The sequence below is a fragment of the Poecilia mexicana genome, unplaced genomic scaffold (genome assembly GCF_051168715.1).
Source record: "Poecilia mexicana isolate PSO_F unplaced genomic scaffold, ASM5116871v1 scaffold_20, whole genome shotgun sequence".
Taxonomy (NCBI): Eukaryota; Metazoa; Chordata; class Actinopteri; order Cyprinodontiformes; family Poeciliidae; genus Poecilia; species Poecilia mexicana.
In genome coordinates, this window is record NW_028263389.1 from 25,932,505 (window position 1) to 25,939,403 (window position 6,899).

Consider the following 6,899-nt stretch of genomic DNA (forward strand, 5'->3'; position numbering starts at 1 on the left):
ATAGCACAAAGCTGTGCAGATTCAAACTGTGAATGCCCAGTCTAGTTAGCATAGCTACCAATGACGGCAGATAAACAGTTTTCCTGTAACAATAAGTTGCTTCTCTGCCATTAGCACATTTAGCAGTGAGTGAATGAGGTTGATTAACACTAAGACGCTCCTGGTTCTGATTGGTTGTTTTTGGTCAGAACTTTAGCTAACAATAATAATTCAGGGAGGAGGTGAAGGAGATTCTTTTTTTTTTCACAGATTATCTGTCTCATAGTAAACCGTCATAACATGGTGACAGCTTTAACAAATATGGAGATAGACTGGAGAAACTTTAACAGTAGTTGCGGAGGGGGGGCCCAATTTAATTTTTTGTCATGGGGCCCAAGATTCCTGGTGGCGGCCCTGCTTGTGTCTGTCTCCCTCTCTATGATCTCATATCCTCACATGTGATTGACTACAAGGCTGCCATGCAAATTAAAACAAAGTTCCGCCGTGAGCAGAGATGACTCCATTCAGCTGAACCACTGAAGGAAAGAATTAAGCAGAAAACAAGGAAAAAAGTGTGGAGACGTTCTCCATCTTCCACAGTCTGTCTCTACAGACAGAGTGGTGTGGTTGCTGCACTTTTTTTCCTACGGAAATGTTTGATACTCAAACAGTTAATTACAGCACCAACTTTCAGAATAAAATTTAAAAAAAATCCCATTAAATTAGACTAAAAAAGAAAGATGGGATATTTAAAAAAGTTTGTGTGTTTAAAGTTGAGCAGGACCAGGGTGACTCCCTACGAAGCTGGGAGCTGTCCCTCTCTTCCAAACAGCGCTGGTGCTGAGGGGATCCCTGCTCTGATGCTCCTTATGGCGCCTGTGGTAATCCTTATAATAGGGACAATTGTTAGAGAAAAATGATCAAGAGATGAAATCACTGCTCTTTCACTTACACTTCTTTTGAGTGTGGAGAAGAGCGCATTAGTGCCCCTAGTGGATGCTTCTGGTTATGGCGCTAACTCACCCTTCTTCCAGACAAAGGATTTAATTAAATCTTTTGCACATTTTAAATCAAACTAAGTAATGCGGATAATGAAAATAACTGAATCTAATATTAATAAGGTCAAATTAATCAATATTATACCTTCCAACACCTGCCTCACCTGGAGAGCCAGGCCGCCGCTGCTGGGACTTCTGTCCTTCGTCCAAATGAGCGCAGAGGCAATGCTTTTTTGTGGCTGTGTCCTTGGCGCGCCACCTGCAGCTGATGTTATTGCCGCTGCCGTTCGGATCACAGCCAGGGAGTGGTGGGGATCTGCACGCACTTCCTTGCCAGCAAGTTTCCTGAGGTTCCTGTGTGGTGTCTTTCATGGTGGCTAGGTTGAGTCACGTCGCCGTGAAGTTCCTTGCCACCTCCTTTCATGGCTCACCCCATACAGCGCTGGCTGTGCATCGAGGACCTCCCTTGCTGGCAAGTATGGGAATTGAAAGGAGCTGACCTTTGCCCACAGGTCCACAGCAGCGCTGTACTCCCACAGCAGGTGCCTCACTGACTCTGGCGTGCCACAATCGGGTCAGGGGCAGATGGAAAATTATAACATGCTGTGGGACTCCATAACGGCTCTGACTTGGACGATCCCATGAGGCACCATCCATGACAGGTCCTGGAATCTGTTTGGAAGGACGGGACGGCTCATATTTGCACCAAACTAGTGTTTCTCCATATGGGAGACTACACAACTGAATCACTGGCTCCCGGCCCTGAACAACAGGAATAAAAAAGGGATAGTTAAATAAAAAAATTACATCTATCCAGACTACAACTAAAAATAAAACCATGTGTGGCATTTTTAAAAGTTTAAAAACAGCCAGTTCAGATGTTGTCTTGTGAACTGAGCTCTTCCTCAACCTCCCATCGTGGTGGAAGTTGGGACTGACCTCTGTTCCCTCTTCGGGTTCTCGGATTCGGCCGTTTTTCTACAGCCAAATCCTTCATTGACTCCTTTGACGTTGAGTGCTGAGCTATATTCAAAAAAGGGACCGCATTGGGTGAACTGGAGGGGAAAATCCTGGATTCCTCCCCGGATGATCCATCCGAGATTTCCTCCACTATTCCCCTCTTCTCCATTATGATAGTTGAGTTGGAGGACAGCGCTGATGCCGGCCTCTTTGCCAGCTGAGCATCGAGGACGGGGGAATCATCACGACTCTCTGACCGCATTTCCTCATAATCCAAACTAGCTCTGCCATCAGTTTGTAGATCCCCTACCTCGCTAGATGTTTCGGTGTGGGGGACCGTTTCCTTCCACTCTTCTTTTCCCGCCTCTGCTCCTCCAATCAGAGGACTTGGCAGGAAGTTTGAGTTTTCTGGCCCAGCAGCAACAATTAGTTCATTTATCGGCTCACCTTGGCCTGCCTCCTTCTTTTGTTCCATTTCTTTTCTGTTCTTTAATTTGTTTCCAAATGATTTTGGGCAGTCTTTGAACAAATGGTCTTTGTTCCCACACAGATTACATTTACGACTATTTGTACACTGTTCAAAAGTGTGTCCTACTTCCCTACAATTCCCAAAAAAGATCTCATCACATGCTACAGCCAAATGACCATGATCCATGCATTTGCGGGACAATTTCCCATTGCTTAATGGGGACCCGCCAAGCTGAGTTCCAGATGCCATCCGCATCCCACACCTTCATAGCCTGGCCTTTCATAGTGCAGTATTTACCCAGCCACATACAAATGTCTTCAAGCAAAACATTGTCGCAAAAAAGGATGTATTCTTTGGGGAAAGAGAAAATAAAGAGGAAGAAGAGAAAAAAAAAAGCTAAGATCAAGGTATTTTTGCAAGTTTTTTGGTACGGAACCCCCTAAGGGACATGGAGGATTTTTTTTCCTCTTGCGTTGCGATCCCTCGCAATACTTTTGCGTTACTTCGCAATAGGTTTTGCATTCTCTCACAATAATGTATCAGTTCATACAGCATAACTGAATTCTGAAAGTCTTTCTTACGGTGGCCACCGTACCTTCTGGTACAATATAAGGTTTCTATAAAGATTTTCCATGTATGTTAATATTTTGTTTTATACCTGAGATATCTAAAGTTTTATACCTTTTTCTTTTGGATAGAAATGCACCGCACACATATAAACAGAAACTTTCCATAGGAAGCAAAGAAAGAAACAATACATCCAAACTAGAGGTGTGCCGATCGATCGGTCACCGATCATAATCGGGCCGATTTTCGTGAAAAAGTGCATGATCGGTGATCGGCGATCATTGGCTCTTGTTGCCGATACCGATCACCTGAATCTCATTTCCAGCCTGCCTGTGCAGCTGGTCTCCTCTTTCCTTCACACTGCGCAAACGCGCAACAACAAATCCAAAGCGATGTGGAACTATAACGCACTGAGTGAATGGAGAAGTTTGCGTGTTGCTGCGGAAAATTGAAGCAGGTCAAAATGCATCAACACAACGAAGCTAATACGACATAAAAACAAAGCCATACTTGACGGAGTTTGGCTACATCGAGGCTCACTGCAGTAAAAAGACATACGGAGGATCAGACAGCAGGTAAAGCAGCGCACAGCTACAAACACTCACCGGATTAGCATGACGGTCAGAAAGCTAAACAAATAACCCGCAAAATTATTTAAGTCTTCGAGCTGCGATGTAAGACGCTGGTTCTGCTCTCGCTGTTGAACCGCTGCTACGCAACAGGTAGTAATATTTGACAGACGGAGCTTCGCTTCTGCTCCACCTGGTAGTGACTCTCACACCGAACCTCTGTTTAAAGCTGCAGCATCTAACTTAAAAAATACATTTTACATACGTATTAAAACTTTCGCTGTCCTAACATGAGACAGATAATCTCTGAAAAAATAATCGATCTCCTCCCTGTTCTGCATAATTACTCCGCTCAGTCAGAAACAGCCAATCAGAGCTAGCAGTAATCAGCTAGCCGCCATGCTATCAGGAAGTTTTCATTCAGTAAATCTGGATTGTTTATTGTAATGGAACCTGTTTTTGCCTTTGAATGTTAAGTTTTATACTTGAATTTTTTGGCAATGCTGAGAGGTTTTATTTTGGCTCTTTGCATTATTTAGCCTCTTCAGAGCCTTCATATGTTATCAGTCTGTTAAAGATAGTATTATCAATAGCAGTACAATTTGCACAATGCCTGTTTGGTTTAGTTTTCTTCTTGAAAAAAGTTATTAAAAACAAGTTTTTGTCTAAATTAAGGTGAATTCATGGTTCCTTTTTCCACATAATGTAACCGGTAGTGTTTATGATTAAAAAAATAATAATAATAATTATGTGATCGGTATTGGTGATCGGTATCGGTGATCGGCCCTCATGGGTGATCGGTATCGGTATCGGGAGGAAAAAACCTGATCGGCACATCTCTAATCCAAACTATTTGGATTTCTGAATTATTTTCAAGGGGTCTGACAGTTTTGATTGTGTCTTTTTTGTGTTGGTAGTCTGAATGGTTAATATAGACCTGTTTTCATGTGTAGATCCATCTCTACCTTACATAAACAGACATAAACATGCAGTGAATTAAATGATTTTCAATCAATGTTTTTGCACCAAGGAGATGAGAATATATAAGCACGTTTTCACTGAGCCTTTTTAAATGTGTATGTATTTGACATTTTAAACTGACATTTGTGAGAAACTTATCGTGATAGCGTCCGTATATGGTCCGGTTCAACAGCCACACATTTATGCTAGCATCTTTGTATTTGTGTGAAACTGAGTTTTAACTTTTAAACAAGTTGATTCTCATGGTTGATCTGAGATGGTAGTTGTTAAATAGACCATAGGAGAGAAGGCCGCTGGTTATGAAGTTTGTTATAAAGTAAGCAAATTTGTTGCTATTTTACTAAGTAAACCCTAATTAAATCTGACTGTTTAACCTCCATAGCAACTTGGCTGCAAACTGCATTGGAGATCAGAAAAGCTCAGAGGGGTTAACTCTACATAATTTTTTGATGTTGATACCTCTGAGAGATCTAGAATTGTAAGGTTGTGAAATATCAAGGTGAAGAAAACTCAGTAGCTGCTGGTCGGCCCCTAGACATTCAGGGACCCCATAAATCAAGGGTCACCAACTCCAGTCCTCAAGGGCCACCATCCTGCAACTTTTAGATTCACCTCTGCTCCAAAATGTCTGAATTCCCTCACCGATATTCATTCCTCTCTGCAATAGGCTGGAAACGAGCAGTTTATTTGATCCAGATATGTTTGAGCAGAGACGCATCTAAAAGTTACAGGATGGTGGCCCTGGAGGACTGGAGTTGGTGACCTCTGCCATAAATGATTTAATTGTAACACAGATCATAGATCTAAAACTTTAGCAGTCATTTATTGACAATGACAATGCTATTAAATTTGATTTAATGCATTCAGCAGAAATAAAATAAAAAACTTAATTGTACATTTAAGACTTAATTAGGAAGTTTACTTTGTAAAAGTGCAAAGAATCATCTTGGTAGTTTGATTGTTGACCGTGGCTACCATATGGTCAAGGTCTCCCCCAGAAAATTTGCTAAGCCTGGTGGTTGGGCGCAAGGGCCCAACCACCAGGCTTATTAACTCAAAAACTCATATTTTTGAGTTAAAAAAATGTTTAAAATTGACATGAAATTTGAAATATCACTTGATAATTGAGTTATTGAGCTACTGAAAGATTGGGAGATTAATACCTAAACACCAACTATAAAGCCTTAAAAAATGGAACAATTTTAAAGAGATTTAAAAAAGTAAAAAATTGCTTATAGCCTGTTGTAGGCACAAATAAAGCTTGATGGCCCGCCATGCTTAGAATACATTGGGGAAAACCCTGATGGTGCTATTTGTAATCTCTGTGTTTGAGCTCAGTTTGTTCACAGATACAGTAGAGTAAATAATAGCCAGTAATCAGTGACTGAGTTTAAGTTTGGCCAGTTAACCTCAGTCCCCTCTCACAGACTTCACTAAATCCATATTTAAACACTGATGTTCTTTGTAAAAGGGAGGGCTAAATCTAGATTCTGCCTAAAGCCACATGTCACCTTGGGCCAACACTGCATGAAGACCTAGCCGATGCGATACGATGCGCATCTCTGTGCTGGAATCTACCTGGAGTCCCCAAGTCAGGCATGTGCAGAGGAGGGTAGAATGTGTGGGTGGAGGGGGGTTGAACCCGTGCCCGTTTTATCTTTGATGCCCCTAGTGCCCTTTAAGGATTTTTTTTTCTTTCAATTTATTTATTTATTGACTTATTTATTTTAAGTCTACCAGGAGGCCTGTTTGCTGCCCTGGCTCCAGACAAGTTTAACGGGGGGAGGGGGAATCAGCTTATTTTTTTGGGGGGGGGGCGGGGGGGTCAAAATGAATTTATGTAGAAATAATAATATTACTGAAGTAAAAGAAAAACAGACAGTGCAGGAAAACTATTCACATAAGTACGTTTTTTCCAAAAAAGTTACTCATATGAATATAACAACTTTTGAACAGAGACAAAAAACACCAGTAGCCTACAGGCTACTTGTTAACAAGCTTAAGGTGATGTATTGATATTAGCTAGTCATCTTTTAGCTAACATTGCCTGCATCCAACAGCTTTACTCAACTCAGCCGGTTAGTTTGGGGGAAGAAAACTGTGCAGAGTTTTTTGCATTTGCTGGTTTGCTGCCATGATTCTAACAAACCTGAGTAGCTCTGCCCAGCAGCAGCAGGTCTCCTTCGCTGCCCCATGGGCATAAACCCAATGTGAGCGTCTTAACGCTCATGTTGCGTTGAAAGGCAGCTCAGAAAAACAGGTCATGACTTGTTAACAATGATTAAACAGTTGTAACGGCTGAAAAAAGGCACAGATATGGGAAGTGCGGAAGCTGGCCACTTTAAGGTAAAAACAAAAACAGCTTCCAGTCCAGGG

The 6,899-nt window shown here is 41.8% G+C and overlaps 1 pseudogene; it reads right to left on the reverse strand.

Annotated features, from left to right (window-relative positions):
- Window positions 1-746: 746 nt before the first annotated feature.
- On the reverse strand, window positions 747-1,876 carry LOC148153535 (uncharacterized; annotated as a pseudogene).
- Window positions 1,877-6,899: the final 5,023 nt, after the last annotated feature.